Source organism: Buteo buteo, chromosome 13 (assembly GCF_964188355.1).
Source record: "Buteo buteo chromosome 13, bButBut1.hap1.1, whole genome shotgun sequence".
NCBI classification, from domain to species: domain Eukaryota; kingdom Metazoa; phylum Chordata; class Aves; order Accipitriformes; family Accipitridae; genus Buteo; species Buteo buteo.
Window position 1 is genome coordinate 138,863 of NC_134183.1, and position 10,939 is coordinate 149,801.

General features: G+C 53.8%; 1 long non-coding RNA gene across 1 annotated transcript; it reads right to left on the reverse strand.

The window, feature by feature from the left end:
* Positions 1–873: 873 nt before the first annotated feature.
* On the reverse strand, positions 874–10,307 carry LOC142038565 (uncharacterized). The gene is made up of 3 exons (XR_012652596.1): positions 7,218–10,307; positions 6,824–6,882; positions 874–4,294 (listed from the first exon to the last, which is right to left on the reverse strand). It is a non-coding gene; the product is annotated as an uncharacterized LOC142038565 (long non-coding RNA).
* Between the last annotated feature and the right edge of the window lie 632 nt (positions 10,308–10,939).

Sequence of the window (10,939 nt, forward strand, 5' to 3'; positions counted from 1 at the left end):
GTACCACACTTTGCCCACAAGGCGGCAGCACCCGAGGCGGCGGCGCTGCCGTTCCGCGCTTTGCGCGCTGAGCGCCCGCCCACACCGCGCACGTGGGGCGGCACCGGCGTTTCCTTACCGGGAGGAAGCAACGAGCGCGCCGGCACTCTCCCCCCGTGCCGCACTGCCGTTACCGTTGGACCACGCGTGCCGTTACAGGGGCACCACCGCGCCTTTGCAGCCTCCGAGCTGTAGGACCCCATTTTGGTCGCCGGGCAGCAGCATCCCCACAACGATCCTCTTCGGAGCATCGGCTGGATGAGGGATGACTGACAGCTCAGCCCAGGAGAGACCAGACACAGGCGGCAACTACTTACTGGGGGCTTACGTTGCCCTGCCCTTTCCCCACTCGCAGCCCGGGCAGTCATCTTCATCGCCTCCGTTCCAAAAAGCACCCGAGTGGCTGGAGCGCTTACAGCAGTCAAGTGCAAAGAACAGACCATTCGGGTGCTCGCTTCTGTCCCTGCCCCCCCACCCCATTATCTAGAGAGGAGAAGCGGCACAGGGAGCCTGCAAACGGCAGGGGGGAGGGGGGGTGGTCCCCTGGACCAAGCCCCCAGGGACTGCTGTAGCCCTCTGCATGTGGCATCAGGGTTGCGGGAGTGACAGCAGCCAGTCAACAGATGCTGGCGACAGATTTTAAAAACAAAAAATAACGCCTGGTTCAGCTGACAGCCTCAAGGCAGGCCACAAGAGACCCAAAGCTGCTCTGTGCCAGAGGGGCAGCTCTGTTCAGCAGGAAACGCCGCGTCCCAGCGCACCAGATGCCAGCGGCCCACCTGCAAGCGAGCGATACCCTGGCCACCCTGGGGCTCAGTTGGGGTGGGCGCACCTTTCCTCACCTCCGTGCCGTCAGAACTCTGCTCTCCCAATCCTGCGCGCACGCAAGGCTTCTTGTGCGGGGCTTGTCTCTTATGGAAGAGACGCTGCACGGTGTTACTTACCGCCCCGCCCTCCGGCGTGCAAAGGAAGCAGCCGTGAAGCAGGGATAGCAAAGAGGCCTGTCGGGATAGTAGTAGTCCTCAGCAGATGACCGTAGAGCCCTCGAGGTTCCATCTTTGCTCCCTACAGGAGCGTGGCGCCGCACTCCTTGCCGCTCCCGCCAGCAAGCGACACAATTGCCCTTTGCTGCCTGCAACAGGCAGTACCTGCACGGCCCCAGTACTGCCGCTTACAGAGCGAGAGGCGCTCGCTATAAAGCGGCAATGAAGAACAAGGACGGCCCGTCAAGATGGCAGAAGAAACATAGAGAGCCTCCAGCATTAGCCAGGCAGGGCTTGCAACTCACCTCGTGTCGTGGTTTAACGCCAGCCAGCAACAAAGCCCCACGTGACCGCTCACTCGCTCCCCGGCCCCCAGTGGGACGGGGAGACAATCGGAAGGGCGAAAGTGAGAAAACTCGTGGCTTGAAACGAAAACAGTCTAATCATTAAAAAGAAACAACAACAACAACTTGCAAGGAAAAGAAGAAGAAAAAATGACAGAGAATGGGGTGCAGGCAGCATGCCAGGGGTCTGGAGCCTGACGGATGATGGGGGGGGGGGGGGGTGTGTGTAATATGGAGGAGGGAAAAGAAGAAGGGGGGGGACGGGACAGGAGACAGAAGAGCAGGGGATGCAGGGGGAAACAACTCGCATGGGTTAAAAACTCGCATGGGTGAAGGGGGTGGGCTGGAGCAGCAGGGGGCATATGGGGGAGAAACACACGCGGGGGGGGGGGGGGGGGGGAGGGTAGGTGAGGGTACAAAGGTGCATGGGGGGACATGGGTGGGGATGACCTACCCCAGGGAGTCCACCCAGGATGATCCACAGCAGGTAACTCGCCTGGGATAACCCGCAACAAAGCACCCACACCAGATAATCCACACTGGGAGGACCCCCAGCAACACCCCTCAAACTGCCTGTGCTTCACCCCCAATCTTCCCCAAACTGGGGAGTTTTCTGCTTTTTCAAAATACTCAGTTTGGGGTGTGTTTCAGTGCTTTTCCACAACATAAAAAGGGGTGATCTTTTGGTTGCGGTTTTGTGCATGAAAATGGGGTGGGTTTTTTGCTTTCCAGCTGCACCAATCCAGGCGGATTTGGCTTTCCCAGGAGTCCCAAATTTGTTTGGTTTTTTCCATTGCAGACCCAGACTCAGGGGGTTTGGGGTTGTCCTGGTTTCGGCTGGAATAAAGTTCATTTTCTTCTGACTAGCTGGTACAGGGCCATTTTGGATTTAGAATGAGAACAATGTTGACAACACCCCGATGCTGTAGTTGTTGCTAAGCAGCGTTTAGACTAAGTCAGGGACCTTCCAGCTTCTCATACCGCCCTGCCAGCAGAGGCTGGGGGTGCACAAGAAGAGTCGCTGAGCTAAAGGAGGATTCCAGGTAAACAGGTCAGCTCGAAATACACCACCTCCTTTACAAGTTAAGAGCGATTTGAACACTTAAAATCAGCACTTAGGCTAATCGATACCATTTTGAACACCTTCTTAGCATACAAGTAAACACTCTCGCCGGTGTTGGAAAACGTCTCCTCCCTTCCTTACAGCACTGCTGCAGGGAGATAACCCCGGGAGGCTGCGGGACGAGGTCGTACACAATCAGAATCTACGCTTACGGATCCACCGCAACAGCTACAGCCCTTGCGCTGCTGCTGCTGCTTTGCATCTTGCTTGTTTGGTGAATAAAGCTGAAAGCAAAGTGGAAAACTTCAAAGAGCAAAATGAAAAATAAAGAATAAATCTCAATCATTCACTTTACACTAAAAAGGTGTGCCCATGTTTATATACATCCAATAAAAATACTTATACTATAAAAGTATTTGATTTTCCTTTTCCATTACCTTAACTTGCACAGCTCTGAATTCATACCATTAAATTATCTCTCTCCAAAGTACACGGTTTTAATGGGACTAGGGGTTTTTGTGCGTGTTGCATAACGCGGAGGGACACCTGGCCAGCTGAGCTGCCCAAGAGAGGTGCTACTGAACTGCCAGGGAAATGCACCATTGAAAGCCAGACAGAAAGAAAGTACTTCAGAGCACTCCGTCAAAACATCAGGGAAAAAAACCCATAACATTCAGTTGCCTCTCTTTTTAAATGTTTAGACAAATACCTAACTGCTTACATACACCTAACAAATCATATACTACAGCTATTTGGCAGTTACAGTTTAAACAATGCAAGTCAATTTGTAAAATCCCCAGCGCTGCAATACCTCACACTACCAAAAAGGACTGGTGGGTTTCCTAATGCTTTTGGCAGTACTGAAGCATGCAGAGCAACACGTTTTCATGTTATCTCGACTGTTACAACTGAGAAACCAAAGACCAGTGATGCCATCGACTTTAGGAAGATGGGCTGTGCTTGGGTCTTTGGAAGGAAATTGACTTTTTTTTTTTTTCCCTCTTTTTTTAAAGAGAGTGAAAAGTCTTGTTACTGATGACTTCTACTGTCAAGTCAATCACCTCTGAAGATCCACTCTGATGGGAAGTTCCTAAAACAAAATTTCTTTGAGAGAGAAAGACTTCCATTTTGGAAAATCTCTTTCCAACTGAAGTCAAAATTACACACTGTAGGTTAAAGGAAAAAATACATTCCTGAAGCAGTAACTCATCAAAACCACCTCAGGACTCACTGTCACTAGTTACAAGGCTGCTAATGCTTCCTGGGAAAGCCTGGAAAACACACAGATGCGACGCCCATTTGTCCCGTTTTGCCCGCGTCTCTTCTTTGACCTTGACTGCTTTTAGTACAGATGCTAATTATCTCCGTAACGTTTTTGAGTACTACTATAAGATATTTAAAAAAAAAAAAAAAAATCATTGACTGTAAAAGCATAAAGGTTTTATCATGAAAACAAAGTCTGTTTCTTCTGAACAGCTGAACTCTTACGAACAGTTTCTTCCCTCTTTTAGTACAAAATTAGTTTCACAGTATCATTTACTAGCAAGCACACAGAAACAGAAGATTATGCTTTCAGGAAGAGAAAATAAACTGAGGGAAGTAAACTTTGTATAGGTGTAACATGCTCCAGAACAGAACTTATTTTTAGTATTTGTGTTAAAATATTTCATGTAAAAAAAAGTAGAAGGAGAGCTGGCACACTCTCAACGTTAAAGTCCGTACCGCAAGTACCTTTGGAAAAACGCAGACACACATCGTAGGCGTACCTTGTACTTGCAGGCCTCTACGGAATCTTTCCATCTGTCTCGTACCGCCACGGCAGAAGAAAGGGCAACCACGGCAAAACGGTGCCAGCTGACATCCAGCTGAGCGAAGAAAAAAAAAAAAAAAAAACATTAGCACAAAGCTGGGGAGGAATCCAAAGCTGCCTTTTTTTTTTTTTTGTGAAGGTTTGTGAAGACAGTACGACTGAGCGGAGGAAAAACTATTTTTGCGTCATCTTCGGTACGGTTGTTGACACAGGCCACTAGAGCTTTTGCATTTTTCAGACAACTGTGCCTTTTTTTTTTTTCCCTTTCTTTTTTGACTCACTGGCAACTTTACTTTCACTAGAACTCACTTTCCTAGATACACGCAGGTGACACACATAGAGACCTACCTACGTTTTGTCAAGCCTTAGTATAGCCGAGGCTATACGTCCCAAGTTGAGTATTTTTGCTAGAGAGCACAGCAACACATCTGTCCTTGTGAACTGCCTCGTTGCAAAAAAAGAATCATTTTTTCCAGGCCGTTGCTCCAAACGGGCAAGATCTTTTAAAACCGCAGTTGTGCCACCAAACCCGCTCAGGGTCCCTCCTAGCTTTTGACCGCCCTGAGATTTAACAGGCACACGCTCCATTCCATCTTCCAACAGCAAAAATACGTTAACGCTCTCGGACCCAGAGCGCAACCCTACGGATGTCCACGCACACACCCTGCCGTTTTGATGAGGAGCCACCGAGCACCCCTGCGAGCACAGCTGCACGCGCCGGATCGGCTTCCCCTACGCCCCGAGTTACCGGTTCCGGTGAACGTAGTTTCTGACGCTTTAAACCGAAAACCGTATCTCGACGCTCCGCCACAGTAGAAACGACCCATCGCCAGAACGCTACAAAAACGCAGTAACGCCAATTGCAAACCCACAGCAGCAACAGCTCCAGAAATATTTAGACCAGGAACAAGGGAGAAAAATAAAACAGCTTCATCTCACGCACAGGGGAGCGGCAGGCAGAGAAAAGGGTCGGCATTCTGAGCCCTTACAGAAAACGGGCATTCTCCTTCCATTCCTCAGCCCGTCCGTGAAGGTCTAAATACTGCAACACTACTACGGCAACGTCGAGAGCAGGGAACAGCAGCCCGGCCGCCGGACTTGCCACTGACCCGTGCTATTTCCGTAGCAGGACGCGTACGCAGAGGGACACGTTTTGCCACACGCAGCCCTGAACTTCCTGAAAATTTACGTTTACCAAAAAAAGCCATTTGGAACATATTGCCAAACAACATTCGGCAAGAAAGCTTTGATGCCTGTGACACACGCAAGTTTTTGGTCACTTGCTATTTGCTTCCTGTTGCTGCTGCTGTTCTTCCTTCAGAAATTCTACTCGTAGCCCAGTTATTCACTACTGGTTCAAGCATTTGCCTTCCTGGTATTACCAGCACATTCACAGAGGCAAATAACTTGCTTGCTCTTCTACAATTATCCAAACGACAACTACAGCCATGAAAGAGAAGGAGAGGTCAGGCAGCAGAAGAGCTCTGCAGGCTGGCACCAGTCAATATTGCACTCTCGAAGAACAAACAACAACAAAACAAAACCGTGACCCTGTATCCTTCTTTTTTTTTTTTTTTTTTCCCCTTCTTCTTTCAGAGCTCATCCCTGCCTCAGCATTTTGTCTTGCCAGAGCATGAAGCGCAGGTGATCCGTACCCTGACGACTTTTGCGTGTGATGAATGCCTGTTCAGAAATAGTCCAGATCTGCAAGACTGGTGTCATTTCTATGGTTTTAATCATCATAACTCACATTTTATTTACTCACGCATTTGTGAGGAAACTAATTAACTTTTAGACACTGCCTCTCCTTTTTTTGAGGGGTGGGGGTGGAAATGTGTTAGAGACTGAAAAACATTACAATTCAGAGCTCCCAACCACGAGGGAGTGGTGGAGAAATCAATGAAAGCAAAGACCAACAGCAGCAACATCAGCTGAAAGTTGGCTTTCATTCCGATCACGTACTTAAGCGACTCTCCTTGCAAGTCTATGCCTCGGTCCTAGGAATGGCTAGTCCCTTTTTGGAAGGACAAACTTTCTCACTTAAAAGTCCTAGACTGAAGACTCCGCTGAACGGAATGGGGATTGTGCCACGGGACAACATGCCCTCAACACTCTTAATGGGGAAGGGAAAAAAAAAAAAACAAACCCAAATAAAAATCAAGTACCAGTTCCCATCATGTTTCACTCATTACATTTCTACTGGCATCTAGGTGCTCAAAAATGAACTACAAGGACACCACATATTCCTAAAAATTCAGTTATACATAAAAAAGTAAAAGGCTGTTTCCAACTTGCCCATAAAATCAGTATGAACAGAGAGAAGAGAAACACTCGACCCCCTAAAGCAGCTAACAGGCAGCTCTGAATTTACCAGACAGGAAATTTCATTCTTTCACCTGAAACAAAAACACATCAAGAGACCAGTTCAGGAACAGGGCACGATCTGTTAACAGCAATTTTTCCATCAGCTTTTCGGCTCTAGCAGCAAATTTGCCTTCTCTGTGGGTTTAACGTGGAGCATCTGTAGTGCCCTCGAACTCGCAAGTGTTTCTCTCCGCTCCCCCAGCCCGATACGTGCGATTACCTGAGCAGCAAGCGGAACTAACCACGCAGGATTTTCTTCGTGTGACGCGGAAGGTGACGCTAGGAGAAGAGGAGACAAAGAAATGAACCTGCTTGTCACACCCAGCCAACGGTGAAAAGACAGGGGAGGATTCTGCCGGAAGGGCTCTGCACCCCAGGAGCTCCCGCCAGCCGGTTTCTCTCCCCTTTGCCCGGTACCGAGGGGACGACGGCACCTCGCCCGCGCCCCCTCGCGGGGCGGGGGGGGCTGCCCCAGGTGAGCCGGGGGACCCCCACCTCGCTTCTGCCCGCGGGAACGGACCGGGAGAGACACTCCACGCAGAGAGAGGAGCGTGGTGTGGATTGCATGCCCGAGGGAAGAGGCCGGGCTCCCCGCTGGCAGAAGGACAACTCACCTCCCTGCTGCTCGGAGCTGCTTGCTGCGGACAGCCCTGCCTGCGCCCGGCCGCTCTTCGGCCGTGCTGGGAGCGCAGTCCGGCCGACGGACGCGCCAGCGAAAAGACGCTCCAGCTAATCGCGCCCCCTGCTCGTTACAGCCGCAGGTACTTTTGCCTCTGGCTAATGCACGCTCCAGACAGCGGACACCCCGCCTCGTTCCAGCTCCCGCTTGCTACAGTTCTGGCTCCTTGAAGCCCCAGCTCCGCACTGAAGCTCCGGCTGATTTCAGCTGCTTCTCCTTACAAGCTCCAGCTACGTGCAACGGTCTCGGCTTTCCATAAGGTTGCATATCAACTGCTGTCAGAACTGGAGCATTAGGATTAAACAGCAGAGTTACACGCCAAGTAAATATTCGTTAAGTTTGGGCGATTAATTACTTAATAACTATTCTGAGCGGCGCAGAAAGAACAGCTGGACTCAAAGAGGGCACGTGGGGTCTGAAAAGCGCCTTTCCCCCCCACAGACCATCGCAGATGTTGAGCTCGGCCTGCTGCGTGCCGGCCTCCCGAACTTCGGCGTCCCACACAACCAGACCCCCATCTACGGGGAGGGACCACGCACCCTGCCCGCCCCCCGCTTCCCCCCGCAGCCCCCAACACCCTCCCACCCGCCTGCAAAACCAGCCAAGCCGGCTCCCGCTTTTGGCCCCCACACCAGCTGACTCGGGGCCCGTTTGGGAGCCAAAAAACCCGGCCGCTGAGCCTGTTCTCAAGGCCCAAACACGCAGGGCCGGACCTCTGTTTCTGGGCCCAAAGCCGCGCAGCTCGGTCTGTTTCCGAGCCCCCAAATCAGCCACGCGAGCCTGTTGTCAAGCCCCAGGAACAGAAAACTTGTTCTCCATTTCTGACCCTGCAGTGCCCACGGGCGACGCCGAGCGTAGCCACCCCACAGCCCTGCGCCCCCGGGGCCCCACGCGCAGTTTCGGGGAGCGCTCGGGACCTGCAGAGGGCCCGGCCCCACGCCTCTCCAGGGCAGCCCCAGCACAGGCAGGGCGTCGCTTCTCGATTGCCGTTTCAGGCTTTATTTCCCCGCCATCACCGGCACGGCCAGGCCCCCCACCCCAAACCTCCCAGCCGAAGCACCCCCGCGGGTAGCCGGGCCCAGCCACCCGGAAAACAAGAAAACCAAAGAGGGAACAACAAGACAGACAACGTGGGGAAAGGCAAGGAGAAAGACACAGAAACAGAGAGAGCGCGGGAGGGATAGGGAGCAGGACAGAGAGATGGAGCAAGAAAGGAAAAAAGGACGGGAGGCAGAACCAAGGGAAAGAGAGACAAGGACGGGGAGCAGGACAAAGGGACGGAAGAGGAAAAAAAATTAGCGACGGGCTGCAGGACAGAGATGAAGGGATTAAATAGACACAGGGAGCATGACAGAAGGACAGAGAGGAGACAGACAAAAGGGACAAAGAGCAGGCCAGCATCGGAGGGGAAAAAAAACCAACTGCGATGGGCAGTGGGAGAGAGAGATGGAAAAAAGAAAAAAAATACTGAGGAACAGAAAAAAGAAAGCAGCGACAGCTAGCTGGACAGGGGGACACAGTTAGAAAGGGCGGGAGAGGGAAGGGGGCAGAGAAAGACAGACAGAAAAGGTAGCGAAAGAAAGCAAGGCAGAGGGACAGCAAGGCGGGGGGGAAGGGACAGGGGTCTGGACAGAGATGGAGAAATAAGCAGCAGGGACAGAGGAAAAGAGACAGAAAGAGGGACAGGGAACATGGCAGAGAAGGAAAAATCAGGACAGCGGCAGGACGGAGATCAAAAACTGGGACGGTCCTCAGGACAGAGAGGAATACGAATACGAGCAGGGAGCGGGACAAAGGGATACAGCGAGAAACGACGGGACAGGAAGCAAGACAGAGCGACAGACAAGAACGATGACGACGAGAGAGAGAGAGCGAGAAAGGCAAAGACCGTGAGAAGCACGGGGCAGTGGGGAATTAGAAAGCGAGGTATCAGGAGCCCTGCAGATAGAGGGAGGGTGAATAAAAAAGGGGCAGGAAGCAGCACAAAGGGTCACAGAGAGTAAGAGATGAACAGGAAGGAGGACAGGGCCAGTGAGATCCACAATGACAAAAATAAACAGCAACAGCGAGCAAGACAAAGGGCGAGAGAGAGAAACAGAACGTAGGAAGAAGAGAGATAGGAAGGCAGGGACACGGAGCAGCACATAGAGGCGCAGAGAGGAAAAGAACGCCAGAGAACAGGCCAGAGAAATTGGGAGGCGGGGAAAGAGGCGGATGCAGATCAGGACAAGGAGATGGAAAAGGAAAAAACAGCAACTGGCTGCAGGACAAAGACGGGGGTGGGGGTAGGGAGAGGAAGAGGGAGCAGGACAAGAGAATAGACAGAAGAGGAGAGGTACAGGGAAGCAAAATTAAAAAAAAAAAAACAAACCACAAAAACAAACCCCAAACGTCACAGCAGCATGAGAAAGCGAGGGGGAGGCAGGGAGGGACCGGGACGCACAAGAGGAGCGACAGGGCCCCGAGGGCCCAGCACTCACCACAGCTCTCGCTCTTGGAGCTGCCAGGAGGCCTTGCCAGCTCAGAATCTTCCTTCTCCTTCTCTCCTGCCCTCCTCTTCTGTAACTGCAGTCGCTTGGCTGTCCTCCACATAACGGAACACGCGAGCGCCTCGCAGCTCTTACGAGATGAGGCCCCCTAGACACGTAGCCTCGCTCGCTCGCTCACTACGTGGCCGTACCGCGCTGCTGGTCATGCATACAGACCCTGGCGGTCTGACCTGCTGTGGACTACGAGGAGGGATCCTCCCACACCCAGAGAGGCAGGCTCTCTCTTGCCTGCAGCGGGAGGCAGCTGCCGGCCGGCCTTCCGTTTCTTCTTCTCTACCTTTCTGTGGCCTCTCCAGCTTCAGCAGCTCCCGTCCACAGCCAGCAAGCGCTCCGCCTGTCCCTCTGTGCTCCCGCGCCGCGAGGAGAGGGAGGCCAGGCAGAGACAGCCCACGCAAGCCTGAGGCTGCTGCAGTCAACGGCATCCCCGGGGACGAGCGGACAACCGCACTCACAGCGTGGCCTCTGGGAGAGGGAAAGAGGCAGCAGTGACCGTTATTAGCGTAGCTCGACCCCGGCCGGAGCCCCTCCTTCCGCAGGGGCTTCCGCAGACACCGCTCGTTCCCCGCGCCGCTGCTAACGGCACCCACGTTCAGGGAGACTCGAGAACATCGGAGGGCCAGCTTGCTGCCCTCACGACAGGGCTCGGGGGCTGCCTGCGGCTACAGCACAGGCTTCAGGGGAGGGGCTGGAGCTGGGGGCAGCCGGACGGGCCGAGCGGGGCCGGGGGAAGGCGCCGGGGGAGCTCCGGCGACTCGGGGAGGCGCCCGCTGGCCGCGCCTGGGGGGTGCCCGCCTCCGTCCCCTCTTCCCTTCTATCGGCTCTCGGGGAAGTGCCCGGCGCTGCCCTGGCCCGGCTCGCCTCCGGCGGACCGGGAGCCCGCCGCAGCGGCCGCTTCGCAGCTTCCCGTCCCGCCAGCCCCGGGCGGCCGGCAGGCAGGAGGCACCCCCCCGCCACCGCCCCCGCCCCGGCCCCCGCCGGAGGGGATCGCTGGCCTCACCCGCGGTCTCGGCGCTCGCCCGCCGCCGCCACGCTGCTCCCGGACACCGCGCATGCGCCGGAGGGGCCGGAGCCGGCGAGCGAACGCCGGGCTGCCCCACGCGCAGGACGG